Here is a 15,792-nt window from a genome sequence, read left to right as displayed (position 1 = left end):
CTAAAAAATATTTTTGAGGCCGCCATATAGTTAATTTTGAAAAACAAAGAAAAACAAAAAGCTTCGATCAGGCACAAGATTATCTATTAATAAAACTAATTTGTCTTTTCCGATTGATTTTAGATGAATCTCTAAAGACTTGTGATGATCACCACAAGGGACTTAGAAACGGGATCCACACAAACAGCGATAACTTTTACAATTATTAATTTTTTTTTAATTTTGCTAAAGTCAAGTCGAAACATGATGTATTAATGTTATGTTTTTATTTTTGTAAAATAAAGTAATTGACAAGCAAAAAAAATTATAGAAAATCATCATTTTTTCGAACCTCTGACTACCCCTAACTCTTTAATGAACTACGAGATTTAAATTGAAGCAGACTTTTCGCAACTTCCTGGACACCATTGCTATGTATCCGACTCTCTGGGCAATCTCTTCAAAATCTGGCGAAATCTTCAAAAATCAATTGATTTTTTGACACGAAATTTTTATTTTGTTTGAGATGAAGCAGTTTATGCGTGACTTTCTAATAACGGCATGCAAATATATGCATATATGGAAAAACATGATTGATTATCATTATTATGAGGAGATTTGGCATTGCGCCCTAAAAGGTCTATTGAGCCCCTTCATGGATTCAGAGCATTTGTTTGAGTCCAACTTCCTCAATAAATTTGCGTACCATGGCGACGGTTTTCCCATTATCACCAAGTCATTTCTGTACCTGCTTTACTCAGCAATTAGTGTTAAATTAATGTCCATAACTTTTAGGCTGGTGTATGGATAAGCGAGAAGAATGGAGACGTATTGTAGAGGAGGCAATGGTCCACCGGACTGTAATGCCAATATGATGATGTACTGATCCACTAAGCCGCTGTGGTCAAACATTGATATAAATAAATTGTGTAATAAAATTAAAAAGCACTGCGAAAGGGTTTTTATAACTCTGATAAGTGAAGATGTCCTTTGAGAATTGCTTAAGGAATAATTCCAAGTCGTTGGTGGAAAAATTCCTGGGGCCTAAGAGTTCGCTATATGATATTGTATAAGTAGGTATATCTCAAAACCCTCAATATAAGTCCAGCAATCTGGATTAGAGGCTGTCCGCTGTGTTTTTTTTCTGTTTTGTGTGTTTTTTGTTGAAAGTAAAGTGGCATTAAAGTAGTCATAGAGGAGTTTTATTGTAGAATGCAATCTATTAAACAATTTAGAACTAAAGGTGATTGAAAAATAATAATATAGGAAGATAAGCAAAAAAAAATATGTTCCAAAATCTGGTAAATGCCGCGGTATGATTTTTGAATACCTTCGCTTTGTAAAATGTCTGCCTTAATAAATTCATGCACCCACATATAGTATGTGTAGAGAAGAATTTAAAATAATCAGAGCAGACATCAATTGTAAGTAGTGTGGCAGGGCCTTTCGTCCAATTTGTGGAGTGCGTTTTGGCAGAAATAAGCTCGTCACAATTACAAAAATTCAAAAAAGAATTGTATCATTTATTGTTATCATGTTAACATAAAATTCCAAATATAGCTCCTCCGACTCTAGGTGGAACGGCAATGTCATTTAGTGATGAGGCCCGCTACTTAGGTCTAATACTAGACCGAAAATTAACTTGGAAGGCAAATTTCGAAGATAGAGTAAAAAAGGCGACAATAGCACTATACTCTTGTAAACAGCTGATAGGACTAAGTTGGGGTCTCTCCCCATCTATCGTATATTGGCTTTACCCAGCTATTGTCAGACCAATCCTAACATACGGCATATTAGTATGGTGGCCGGCTTTAGATAAATTATACATTAAAAGAACCATGGCACATGTACAAAGAATGTCCAGTTTTTGCATCTGCGGGGCCCTTAGGACCACACCCACAGGTGCACTAAATATTATGCTTAACCTTTTACCAATAGAGCAATTCGGCAAGCAAACAGCTGCCAAAGCAGCTCTCAGACTAAGAGAAATCGGCCTACTCAGAACGAACCAAAGAGGACACTCTTCAATTTTAGAAAAATTCCCCTGCATTCCTGGCACAAGGGATTTCTGTAAGACCAAGGACATCAATTTAAATAAATCCTTTGTCACAGTATTTCCTTCCAAAGAGGAATGGGATAACGGGCTTATTGTTAAGAAAAATGTTTTAAACATGTACACAGATGGCTCAAAACTGGACAACAAAGTAGGTGGAGGGGTTTACTCCAATAAACTCGGAGTATGCCAATCATTTCGCCTACCTGATCATTGCAATGTATTTCAGGCGGAAGTCACTGCCATAAAAGAGGGACTTACAGAAATAAAACGAGAGTATTATCCACAAATGAAGTCTTCATTTACTCGGACAGTCAAGCGGTAATAAAAGCGCTTGAATCAAAAACGCACTCGTCAAAAACAGTTCTAGAATGTTTTAAACTACTAAATGACGTATATAAGTGCTACAAAGTGCACCATATCTGGGTGCCACAGGAATATAGCAGGAAACTGCAAGGCGGAAGAACTTGCACGAACCGGTACAACGCTCGATCTCGAACCGGATAAGGCGCTGATACCCATGCCTATAGCCACTTTTAAATTACTTATAGACAGGGAAACCATCAAAAAGGTAAATACAAGCTGGCAAAACCTCACAACATGCGAAGTAAGCAGACAGACATGGCCGAACTGGAACAGCGGTCGATCGAAGATCTTGCTAAGATTTAACAGAGAAGCTATAAGAAAAATGATAGGTGTATTAACTGGTCATTGTATAATAGGCAGCCACGCTAGAAGGTTAGGACTTCCGTACTTCGATTTCTGTAGAAGCTGTCTTAATACGAGTACAGAAGAAGAGGAAACAGTCAGACACCTTTTATGTGAGTGTGAAAGCTTAGCTATGAGAAGGCCGCGCACTCTTGATACAGCATTTTTTACCGATGTAGCGGGCATAGCCCATCTAAAACTAACGAAGCTCTGCTTGTTTATTAGACCTACCGGATGGTTTGAAAAGAAACACGTAGGGTAAGAATAAGCTCCAGTGATATCAGAATGGACCTGCGAAAGGCCTAAGTGTGTCTTTATGACAACCACCCTACCTATCTATTGTTATCATGATTATTTTTTCGAACTCCAAACCAACACGAAGTTTTTTTTTCTTGTTTACTCCTCTCGGGAGCATAGGGCCTCGACAAGACTCCTCCATCGAACACGGTTCTGTGCTGTTGTTTTTGCACCGTCCCATGAGATGTCGGCATCTGCTAGTTCGCGCAACATCGACCTTGTTCAAGTGTTTTTGGTCGACCGCGACCTCTGGTTCCGTGCGGGTTACAGTCCAGAGCCATTCTCTTGGCTATAATGACTTTCTTAATATTAATCGTAAAAGAAATATCGATTTTTCATATTTTCACCCATAATTTTCTGCATCTTACAAAAACTTTGGCACATAAATTTCTAATGCAAATATGATTTAAAATAGCATTTTTCTCGCTTTAATTACAATATCGATTTACCAAATTATTTTTTATATATTTTGGCAAGGTTGTAAATTTTTTTCAGCAGTCGGAAAGCATAAATATTACATAAATAACCGCGAGCTATTTAATTTAAATACTCGTTGAAAGAGAAGTTGAAAGCAAGCCGATTCGAAATGAAGAGCGTGCACAGACATACATACATATCTGCGTACATATGTCTATTATGTATACAAATGCCAAGACATATGCATGCTTATTTGCACACATATGTATATCAGTTCGCCATGTGAATACATTACTCCCCATTTACATATATGTATGTGTAAGTATGTATATTTAAACTCATTTCACAATTATAAAATGCATTTGTTTGCATTAGTTCATATTTTCATTAATTTTTTTTTTTTATAAAAAGGGTGAGTGCACAAACAAACGCTCGTTTTTATAAATGTAGAAATGGTAAAAAAAATTATAAATCATAATTTTATGAAATAAATATTTAGTGAAATAAATACTTGCAAACATTTGAACAAGGTGGCGCGAAATTAATCACCCTATCGGAAGATTTATAATTTTTGCAAATGGCGTCGCACGTCAATTATATTTGACACTTGTGAACCAAACAGCTGCAGCAAGCAAACAGACAAGCAATGGAGCGCGTAAAGGTGACAATATAGATGTCCATCACTCAAAATTTTTTTTTATTTACCATATTTAGTATAAAAGTTATTCGAAAACAATATTGTAATTCCCACGCCAACTTGCAAATTGAAGATACAATAAAAAGTAAAATTCTTCAGGAGGGCAATAGGTCATGTAGAGAAGAAAATACTTGTATTATAAACAGGCTCATTTCGCCGCAAATAGATAAGAAAATGTTAGGAGAATTTCTCAATCCCCAAGAGGAAACATTTCAAAGGTCGTGGCTTGTGTTACCAGTCATTGGCTGTTAGGGTAGCCACTCTCAGAAATATTTTCTTCTGAAACCTTGCAATATTTTCCCACATATACTGCAGAAGTTGTAGAGACGAGGATGAGGAAGAAACAGTAGATTCTTTGTAATTGTACACCCTTAGCTAGGAGTAGAGCCTGGTACTTAGAAAATACTTGACTCTCTTACGCAACTATCCGGTGTTGGGATAAAACCTATCCCACGCGTCATAAGAGCGACTAAATGGTTCCGTGATGAATAAACACTGAGGCTTCCATGTTACACAATGCGACCATGATGGGATTGCTGCTATGTAGGCATGGCTATTCTAAAGCGACTGCCACAAAAACCTAACAAAGCTATTCGAAAAAAAAATGTTTGATGATTAATTTTACGCCACCTTGTATATGAATATGACTCGGAATATTATGGGGATCACATTATGCAACTTACAGGGTCTACTAAGCATAATCTCAGCTGCTTATAATAAAATAAGAAAAAATCTGAGGAGATGTATTTTTCAATATGATTAAAAAAGTTTTTCTTTTTTAATTTTTAACATAAATATAATATTCTTTTCTTAATTTTTTTTTATAAATATGAAAAAAATATGTAAATCAAAATAAACGACATTTAAAAAAAATTATAAAAGTGTTAAAAGGGCCCGAGCTATTTCGCTTTAAAAAATTGTTTACCGAAACTTTCAATTATTAAGTTTTTTTTTTTAATTTTTCCAAATTTACTTTTTATTACACTCCAGCCTAAAATGAACCAATTTTCAGAAGAATTAACGACAATGTCCTAAATGCTTGGAAAACTTGACATTGAATCGCTCAGCTGTGAAATGCTCTAATGCTAAATGCTGCGAAGCACAAAATGGGCCAATATCCGCAAGAATCTATTGCAATGTTTCAGGACACCTAGTAAGATAAATTCACTCGAGTCTTTTTATTAAAATGTTTGTAATTAGGTTAAGAGAAGCAAATCAAATAAACGAAGTTAAGTTAAAAGTTAATTATATTGATAAGGCGCGTGGAGAGATTGGTGATCGTTCGTTAAAACACTACCGTTGACTACTCAAAAATGTTGACAGCTGGTGGTAGCTGCCATGCATGGCAGTTATTTAAGGATGCCATGTGGTTACAAATGGGATAGCGTTAATCAGTAATTTATATATATAGGGTTATTCAATAGGTGCGCTTCAACTTTTTTCCGATAGGGAGGGCGAACGACGCAATATTTTTTATTTTTCGCTTGTCATTTGTAAACTTCATTAGTACCTATACATTTCATCATGGAACGCTACACACTTGAGCAGCGATTGCAAATCGTGCAAATTTTTTATGAAAATAATCGTTCTGTTGCTGTTACTTTAAGAGCATTACGGCCATTTTACGGTCCATTTAACAAGCCGTCCCGTTTTGGGGTTATGTGAAGTCATTGGTCTACAGTAACAAGCCGGCGACGATTTGTGAGCTCAGAGCCAATATTGAACGCGAAATTGCTGGAATTTCGGCCGATTTATGCAAAAGAGTGGTCGAAAATTGAGTTCAACGATTGGACTTCGTAAAACGTGCACGCGGTGGTCATGCAAAAGAAATCGAATTTCATACTTAAATGTATATGTTCAAACTCGATAATAAAAAAAAAATTAGTTAAAAAAGTCAAACCTTTTGTGAGAATATGATTTTCACAGCGCAATGGGCGATTTTTTTGCCTCCCCACAAAAGACACTAAAAGTTCGACCCAAATTGGTGGATATCAGAATTCGTTTTAGAGGTATTGTTCCTTCGGCAAAGTTTCTTATTTTGATCCCTAGAATACGATTTTCACAGAGCAATGAGCGATTTTTAAATCTACCCGCCCTAATATATATATATTGTATATATGACATATATATATTCTGCCATGAAAAAAGCTCCTCTAAAAAAATATCTGCCGTTCGGAGTCGGCTTGAAACTGTAGGTCCCTCCATTTGTGGAACAACATCAAGACGCACACCACAAATAGGAGGAGGAGCTCGACCAAACACCCAAAAAGGGTGTACGCGCCTATTATATGTATATACGTTCCGCAAGAAACAGCATAAAAAAAGCTACCAGTTCTATAGTATAACTATAGATACGTTCCATAGACCGCATGAATCTGAAATAATTATATAAAATCGCATAAACAAAAATTGTATTTTGGAAAATTATGTCTTTATTTAAGAAACGTCAGAATCGAAAAATAAATTTACATCGTCAGAAATGGAATCAGACAATACCCGCATGTTGCGCATTCGTTTAGGATTTGGCGTAAAATCACTTCCGTCACTTGAGGAAATGTACACGCATAAAAAAAAACCGCATATAAACAGAATCTACTGTATATATATATTTAATCAAAAACCAAATCTTTCTATTTTTACGGTATGCTAAGGCACTAGGTTGGTTAACTAGTTGTTCAATAAAAAAGTCCAAAACTATTCAAAAATGTTTCAAAGTTGTTTGTATGTTAGGCCAGCTACTTTTTCTCTGTACGCTTCTCTCAAGTTCAAATGAGCACTCAAATAAATTTCGGAATAATCGATGCAATGTTTCAGATGTTTCAAAAAAAAAAAAAAAAATTCCACATCTTTGAAACCGGTCCGATTGATAAGAAACTATTTATATATAGATATTTGCATAAAATGTTTAATTAATTTAAGATACATAAATATTTAGGTTTTTTGTTATATTTTCTATAATGGAAACACATCTTTGAGTGGACTCGACATCTATAATAATTAATTTAATGTGCTTTATAAATCTACATATCTAAGTGAATGAATGAACTATTAAGTTTATGATAATCAAAGTTTCTTGAAATTGATTAATTAAATGTTTAATAAGGTGACGAAAGGTATACATACATATGATTAGCACATGTGTATATAAATATGTATGTATATTTACTGAGTTACAAAATATAATATTTAGTTGCCTATTCTGATTCTTCTAAAAATTTAACTCCGCTAGTAATTAATTAATCAATTGACTTTTCTACCCATCTACAAGTATATCATTCGTAAAATACTCGCCACGCTGATTAACATCCATTTACAGAAGTTGGGATATTTTCCAATACCTTCTACTAATACTTACACATGAAAATGAATCGGCAAATGTATTAGATAAGTATTAAAAACAATAAAATAACCAACCAGCAAACCAGCATATGCTCGGATGAAGGAACCACAAAAAAAGAACAAAAAAAAATTTCACAAAAGTTGCTGCTTCTGTCAGCCACAAGCATCCCCCATTAAATTTTGACTATTTGTCAAATGCAATATCCACCAATTATGTATGTACTTGTAAAAATATACCTTCAGTGAAATTGAAAATTATTTCGGCAGCATGAGTGTGCATATGCAATTATGTATGTGGATATGTATTAGGGTGGATCGAATATTTCAAAAGCAATTTTACTGCTTCAACTGTGCATGACCCATTACGAGTACTAGACCCAGTCGGCCGCCATAAGAAATAGCAAAAATGGAAAAGTTCCCTCTGTATTTAAAACTTATGTTGAGAGGTTTTTGGAACTATAAAAAAAATGTTTTTAATCCTTCTTAAAATCGGTGAACTGCCTTTTATTAGAACTTGGTTATTTGAAAACGAAGCAGACGAAGCATACCCACAGAAGAAAATCCTACTGGGTACGTGCAGAAGAAATAGAGGCAAGGAATACCAAAACTGCTCTGGTTGGATGACGTAGATCGGGACGCTAAGCTATTTGCTATAGATTGTTGGAGAACCGAAGCAAGGGATAAATCGAACTGGTGATCAATGTTACAGCAAGCCAAGTTCCGGACCGGGTTGTTGAGCTAACAGTGATGATGATGATGGTGATTTGATATCCGATTTTATAGCACTTTAAACATTTACCAACTTATAACTTGTTTGCTTCTGAGTTTGAGAAACTTTTAAAATAAAAGGTGGCACAAAATTAATCATCCAATTTTGTTTTTGATTAGCTGTTTTACCAAATACAAAAATGATTTTAAGTTATGGAAATTTTATTTTGACTTTTAGGTGCTTCATTGCTTATTTGTTTTTACATTGCAGCTGTCTAGTTCGCAAGTGTGGAATATGATTGACGTACAACAATTGCAAAAACTATAAATCTTCCGACAGGGTGATTAATTTTGCGCCACCACGTACTTGACTTTAATGAAACATAAGAATATCTTAATGGGTACAACTCTAGATAAATGAACTAACTATGTGAAAACAACTTCGGGGTTCAAAATGACATGGGCACGAAATATAGAACTCATCAAGGCTAGAAAAATGTGATATGGTGTTTGAAAATAGAATATCCCACAAGATGTTTATAATAAAATTTCCGCGATTTTTGAATGATAACTATTTTTTTCATAAGTTTTAATTACAAGGCTGGAATTTTGAAATATTTTTTTAACTCACTCTAAGTCACCCACTAAACCTTAAGTTAAAAAATAATTTCAAGATAGCGAGTAAAAAACAACTAAATATATTATAAATAGCTTTTAATTATAACATACGAGTATTTTGAAGAATAAAGTAGGTATTGTATTTAGGCTTCGCAGTAACAAATTTCTAATTGTAAAACCAATTCCAATGTCATTTCTATTTGAACATAAATTTTGCACCCATTATCTGCAGAATATTCTGGCCAAACACCATCAGTAACGACGCACTGTGCAAGTGGCGATGGATAGGTCACACATTGAGAAAACCACCTGATAGCATCACGAGAATGGACTGGAACCCGCAAGGGAGCAGAGGTCGCGGTGGATCAAAAAACACTTGGAGAAGGTCGATGCTGCAATCCGATGTGCATCTTGCTGAAACCGGTGGATCTTCCACAAGAATGTGGGTACCACTTGGAGACTGGTTCATGTTTATGATTTTTCTAAAATTCCAGTCATTTCGAGAAAACGGAGTACTTCGATAAGTTACAAGCCTAAGAAAGATCTAGTAAGTTCCACCCAGACACCTTTGCAGCCGCTCGCTCTGAGACAAACGCGACAAAACTTCGAGGCTTATGTCCCACCGGGGATCAAAGGAATTGAGAAGAAGAAGAATAATTAGTTAAGAAGAAGAAAAAGAAGTAGATTTAGTCTATTTATTTCAAAAACAATTTTAATTTTTTGGCTTAAGAGATTTTCTATTGAAATCGTTATTTGGCCTTGCTCAGATAATAGTCGTCTAAAGCGCATCAATCTTCCCACTCCGGATTCTTATAGAAATATTCTATTAATAATATTTACAACTAAATTGCTCAGAAGATTAATCCTTAGCCCTAGAAGGTTAATTTTTAGCTCATTCCTCTAGGGAAAGTTAGTCTTAATATTCTCCCTCGAGTACCAAAACACTTCAGGTCTCTTTTTTTAAAACTATCTAAAATATGTAGATTACGCTCCTAATTAATCATTTCAATTCTTATTACAAGATTTCAACATCCTTTCCGGTATTTTTGATACCTCGTATTCGCTTTTTACCGTTAAGAAAACTGTGTATACTATTCTCCCTCAACAAATGGATAACTATGGTGTAGATCTAAATTTTTTTAACTGCGTAGGCTTAGATGCCGACGCTTAATAGATTCCAGTCTTTATTTTCGCAGCGCTAAAAAAACCGATCCGTACGTTAAGCAGAGTGCGTGTCGTTTGGGCGGAAGAAAGCCCAATGAATGGGCTTAATAATTTGCCATATGAATTGAGAGGTTTAAAAATTCAACCTTTTTAGTTTTATCTACAAGTACTTTAAATTTTGATACTTTACAAAAAAATAATTAATCAATCTACTTAAAATTTCTATACCAAAATATGTAAATACATCGAAAATGTATTTGGAAATTTGCAAGCTGGAATTTTTTCTCATATTGATCTAGAATTTTTTTTCTCCTGAAAAAATCGAGTTGCCCTAATGTTTATATTACCCTACGTGTGTATGTATGTATGTAAGTACAAAGGCAGCCACAAGTGGTTGTTGAGTTGGGTTCGATTTGATGCCTGTCAATGTGTTGACTGAACGAAATGAGTCAGAAGGAGTAAAGTAAGTGCTAAATTTATGATTCAAAATTAAGGGACGATTGATGGCATGCAGTATAATCAAATTAGCGTAAGTATATTTACAAAATAGCCACTAAGTCAATAGTGCCCAAGAAAACAAATTTTCAAAAAAAAAGAAAAAAATGATTGACCTTTAGAAAGAATCGTGAAAACAGATCGAATTTCAGACCAACATTTCCGCGTTTCTTCTTTTTTTTTAATGCTATAAGAATGCGCATTTAGGTTTCAAAACCAGGTAACCAATTTTCGAGCGCTGAAATTGAAAAAATCAGTTTGAACGAAATTCGATTTCACAGAATCCCTCTCCTACACAGCCTATCAATTTTACGACTTATCGATTTTACGCACTAAAGCTTGAACTTCATACCAAGCATTCCCGACAATTTGGCTTTCGCAGCTACATGTATTCAACTGACAAATCTTGCAGGTGAGTAAAGCATTGTGAGCTATGGCACCTGGAAAATTTAGAATGAAATTCTAGCTTAAATTTAGTAATCCTGTTATCAGCAGTTATTTCGAGATGTTAGTCGGCGTTCACGGAGCCAATCTTTTACGATAATTATTGCACAAGACATTCACCAGCCATGTCATGAAAAGTTCTCTTAACAGGTTGAGTTACTGTGGAACTAGACCAGACAGTAATTTGGGTTGGAAGAATCAGTGGCCCATATTTATTCAAACACGAGGCTGATGCCAATGTAACAGTAAATGGCAAACGCTGTGCGCCATAATATCGACTTCTTGATGCCGAAAATTAAAGCCAGTGATCTTCGCAATATTTGGTTCCAACAAAGCGGCGCTATTTTACACTCCATGAAACAATGGATTTACTGCCTCGTCGTTTCGGTGCGCAATTTATCTCTCGCGTCGGACCAGAGGATTGGTGGATTCGCCACCAAGATCGTGTGATATCACACCTTTGTACTTTTATTGGTGGAGGTATGTAAAGTCTACATGCTTTGTGGATAAACCAACTTTGATTGAGGCATTGGAAGCCAACATTAGTAAAGTTATGCACAAAATACCGATCGAAGTTCTGTATGGAGTCATTTAAAATTGGTGTTTACAGATGGCCGAATTAAGGCGCAATTCCGGCCAATATTTGAAAGGGATTATCTTTATAAAATAAATGTCATGAATGGTTTTACAGAAAAATAATAAAAAATGCCCAATGCTTAAACTTCCGTTGTTTTACTTCAATATAAAATCCGATGCATCTAAATTGATCACCCTTTACATATATGCTCTACCAGTTTTCTTTATATTTAATTAGTATGCATCACTCGCCATACACAAGGAAAAAAAGTCATCGGTACTGGTTTTCGGTTCATCGGTAAAATATTTCGGAATAATATTAAGATTGACGTCAGGAAACCAATTTGAAATACCTCCAAAAAACGAGTTTTTCAAGGTTTAAAAGTATTATTTTTTCGAAAAAATCACTATTGATGATAGAAAGTTAAAGCTTAAAGAGTTTGAAATTTTTTCTTAATTTTTATTTTTTTTTGTGCACTTTTTTGACCGATTTAGGCTTCTACGGTGTGATTGGAATGGTATTTTCTCAACCTTTTTATTTCTTGAAATTGTTTTTGCCTAAATGCGACTAGGTCATATGTATTACTTATTAGTAATAATTTAGTAGATGTAGAAGATATTCCAAAATTGTTTGTCGGTAATAGCGCCCTAATATTTACTTATAAGTTTTTGTTAGTTTTGAGTTAAGTTATTCTGACCGTGTAAATAAAATTGTAAGTAGAAACCTGTTTTATTGTTTTTTCTGATGGAGCTTTTCAAGTCGTTGCTTTGCTTCAACGGTATTTCCCATCAAGAAAATCCCTAATGAATAGAATATCATGAAATTTTAACAGCTGTCTGTTTAAGGCTAGCAGTAACTGAAAAATAGGTGAATGCAATGAAAAAAGTGCCATCTATGTGTTAGGTCTGGGACTATTCAGCCCATGGGTTATGTATAAGATAATTGTATGCAATACTCCCAAATACCTCCCCAAGAAATTAAGATTGTTGAGCTTTAATGGACATCAAACTCTGATTGTGCCTAATTATTCTTACTTGTCCTTATCAGGGTTTTTCTTCTTAAACGCTGTGAGGTCCTGGAGTATCAAGATTACTATGAATAGGGGTACAAGAAGATAATTTATAATTATTTCAATTCTGTAAATTTAATGTGAGTGCAATTTAATTGTCTTCTTTTTCGATCTATTTATTTGTTTTTTCACTGCTTCGTGTTTGTCTTTAAGAGCCTTCCTCTTCGCAACATTTGTCTTCAAGTCGTAAATGTAATTATTAAGAATAAATTATTAAATTGAATTAATTATAAGAAGCTATATTTACACTTACTTAGACTTACTAATTACCTTTATATATCTGACTGTTAATTTTTAGTTTTAAGCTTATATTTTATTGCACTTTAGTTTTTAAAAATTTTGTAACTTCCATTCTATAGATGTATGTACATATACGCCCACATATCTTAGATAAATAAATAAATAATATATAACCCATTCATGCTCCATCTTTTTGTAAATATCAACATGGAATTGTTTATTTTACCTTTCCCCTTCAATTCCATGCAGGAAATTTTTTCGAAAATTGCTTTTATTACTATTGGGTAGTCGAAAAAGTCTTTTCGTATTTTGTCAATAGATGTCGTTAGAGTCATCTATCTCCAGTGCTACCAATCACATTGTATCATATCATATGGTGTTAGAAAGGTGACATTTTAAGCTTCATTTAACCAAAAAAAAATTAAATTCGGAGAAGTTGAAAAAAAGTTCAAAAATGAGTGAAAATAATAAAGAAATTCGCTATATTTGGAGATTTTTGTATAAAAAAGGGAAGTATGCCACCCAAGCCTCCAATGAAATTGGTGAAGTTTACGGAGACGATGCTGTATCAGTTTGTGTAGCGCAACAATGGTTCGCTCGCTCCCGTTCTGGAATTAAGGAAAAGATTGACCAGGACCGTCACATAAGCTGCCATGACATCGCCAAGGCACTAAACATTCATCATCAAACGGTTTTGAAACATTTAAAAAAGGCTGGTTACGAAAAGAAGCTCGATGTTTGGGTACCACATGAATTGTCTGTGAAAAATTTAATGTACCGAATTAACATCTGCTATTCTTTGCTGAAACGAAATGAAATCGAACAATTTCTGAAGCGAATGGTAACAGGAGACGAAAAGTGGATCAAATACGACAATAATGTGCGAAAAAGATCATGGTGCAAGCATGGTGAAACTCAACAAATGGTCGCAAAGCCAGGATTGACGCCTCAAAAGGTTATGCTGTGTGTTTGGTGGGATTGGAAAGGAATCATCCACTATGAGCTGCTCCAGCCTGCTCGATCGATTGATTCTACACTTTACTGTCAACAACTGATGAGATTGAAGTAAGCAATCGAAAAAAAACGGCCAGAACTGATCAGCAGAAAGGGCGTCGTCTTCCATCAGGACAACGCTAGGCCACACACATCTTTGATGACTCGGCAAAAACTGGGAGAGCTTGGTTGGGAAGTTTTGATGCATTCACCATATAGCCCTGACCTTGCACCATCGGACTACCATTTGTTTCGGTCAATGCAGTAAAGTTGGCTTCAAGAGAAGCCTGTGAAAATTAATTGTCGCAGTTTTTCGCCGAGAAACCACAAAAGTTTTACACTGATGGAATAATGTCTCTAAAAGAAAAATGGCAAAAGGTGGTCGACCAAAGTGGTCCATATTTGGTTTAATAAAGTTCATTATAAATAAAAAAAAAAAAATGAGTTGAAGTTTGATTAGAAATACGAAAAGACTTTTTCGACTACCCTTCATGGAATATACAAAAACAAGACTTTAAGGACATCAGATAAAACCAGTTATTTCATTTGCTGTTTTATTTACAAAAAAACTCGATTTGTGGAGATATTTTTAAATCGGTCCCACTCGTGTAATAGTAGAAAGAAATATATAGAAAAAGAAATCCATGATGTTTATGGTGCCGTTACTGTAACTGCTAATAACGTGCAATTTTGGTTTCGTCATTTCGGTTCAGGCATTTTTGATGTTAAAGAAAATATCGATAATGTCGATAAAATCACATTCCCATGGTAGCCGGTTCTACGTTATCGTAATGACTCGGGGTTTTCCCAACCAAGGGCTGGTGCCCCAGTAAACTAGCCCTGTCTAGTGAACCGCTTATCACATAAAATCACAGAAATAATCGAAGTTGGCCGGCATGTTGGTAGGCGTAGCATCGCCATCATTTAGCAGGAGCAATAAATCGACCATAAAACAGTTTTAAACCATTTGCGCAAAAATAATGGATTTCTTTTTTTCCAAACTAATATTTTTCCGAAATATTTAAGCATAAGTTTATATAAATTATACATATTTTATGTTTTCGGTGGAAAAAGAGTGACATGCATATTATATTTTATTCTTAATGAATTCTATATCTTTCTTAGATAGAAATCGTATACACATAAAAGTATAAAAAAAAATTTACTTACACCCGTTAGCTGCTAAAATTTCACATATTTATTAATATCGTATTTTGTTCTAGCTCGTCGTCCTCTTCGTACGCGTTTGATGCAGATGTGACGATTTATCGAAAAGGAATTAACACTTGATAACAAAAAAATGTATTTGCTTTCACTTAAAGTGCATACTTTCAACTATTCAGTGTTATTTTACACAACCTATAACATTTTTTTTGAATGTTTTTTATAAAATTCATTCACTCACGAATGCTCATTGGATTATTTTGTTTGTTGTATTGTTTTTTGTTCGCTATGTATGGTATGTATCTTCAGCCACCACTTTTTAAATGTCTTCCCTTTTTTGGGTCACTTTGTAAATACTCAAACTAAAAATTATTTTAAATAAATAAATTATATTTTTTGCTTATGCCAGTATGTCCACACACGGCAGCTGGCAGCTGGAAACACACTTCCATCAGCAACGAGATCTCGTCTCGCACTGACTGAACAAGTGGCAAATATCCTGACAGGATGCTGCTACCATTGCTGTTGCTGTCGCTATCCGACCGTACGTGTAGGCATGCCGGCAGCAGCCAAGCTCTGCCTTCCGAACGACTCAGCAGTTCAATGCTAGGTTATCTATACACTGCCTTGATGGGGGATTTTTAGTTTTTGTTTGTTTTTGTGTGTGTTCTTTCCAACTTTTACAGCCTGTTGCTGGCAGCGCAGCTACAGTTGAGTGGAGTATTCTTTCCTGTGGTGAGAAGAAATGCGCGTGTGTTCATGTGAAAGTGTATTAGACGTTTGTGGATTGCGTAGAGTAAGTATGAGTATACTGCTGTGTTGAGACTCAT

The 15,792-nt window shown here is 34.9% G+C and overlaps 1 protein-coding gene across 1 annotated transcript in view; it reads right to left on the bottom strand.

Moving 5' to 3' along the window:
* LOC129244709 (synaptic vesicular amine transporter) overlaps nucleotides 1-15,547 on the bottom strand; it is an 86,845-nt gene extending 71,298 nt beyond the window's left edge. The window contains exon 1 of the mRNA XM_054882502.1: nucleotides 14,969-15,547. The gene's annotated coding sequence lies outside the window, so the exon portion shown is untranslated. The remainder of the gene's footprint in view (nucleotides 1-14,968) is intronic.
* Nucleotides 15,548-15,792: the final 245 nt, after the last annotated feature.

This window comes from Anastrepha obliqua, chromosome 4 (genome assembly GCF_027943255.1).
Source record: "Anastrepha obliqua isolate idAnaObli1 chromosome 4, idAnaObli1_1.0, whole genome shotgun sequence".
Classification (NCBI taxonomy): domain Eukaryota; kingdom Metazoa; phylum Arthropoda; class Insecta; order Diptera; family Tephritidae; genus Anastrepha; species Anastrepha obliqua.
Note: the sequence above shows the minus strand (reverse complement) of the source record. Positions and strands in the feature narration are given on the sequence as shown.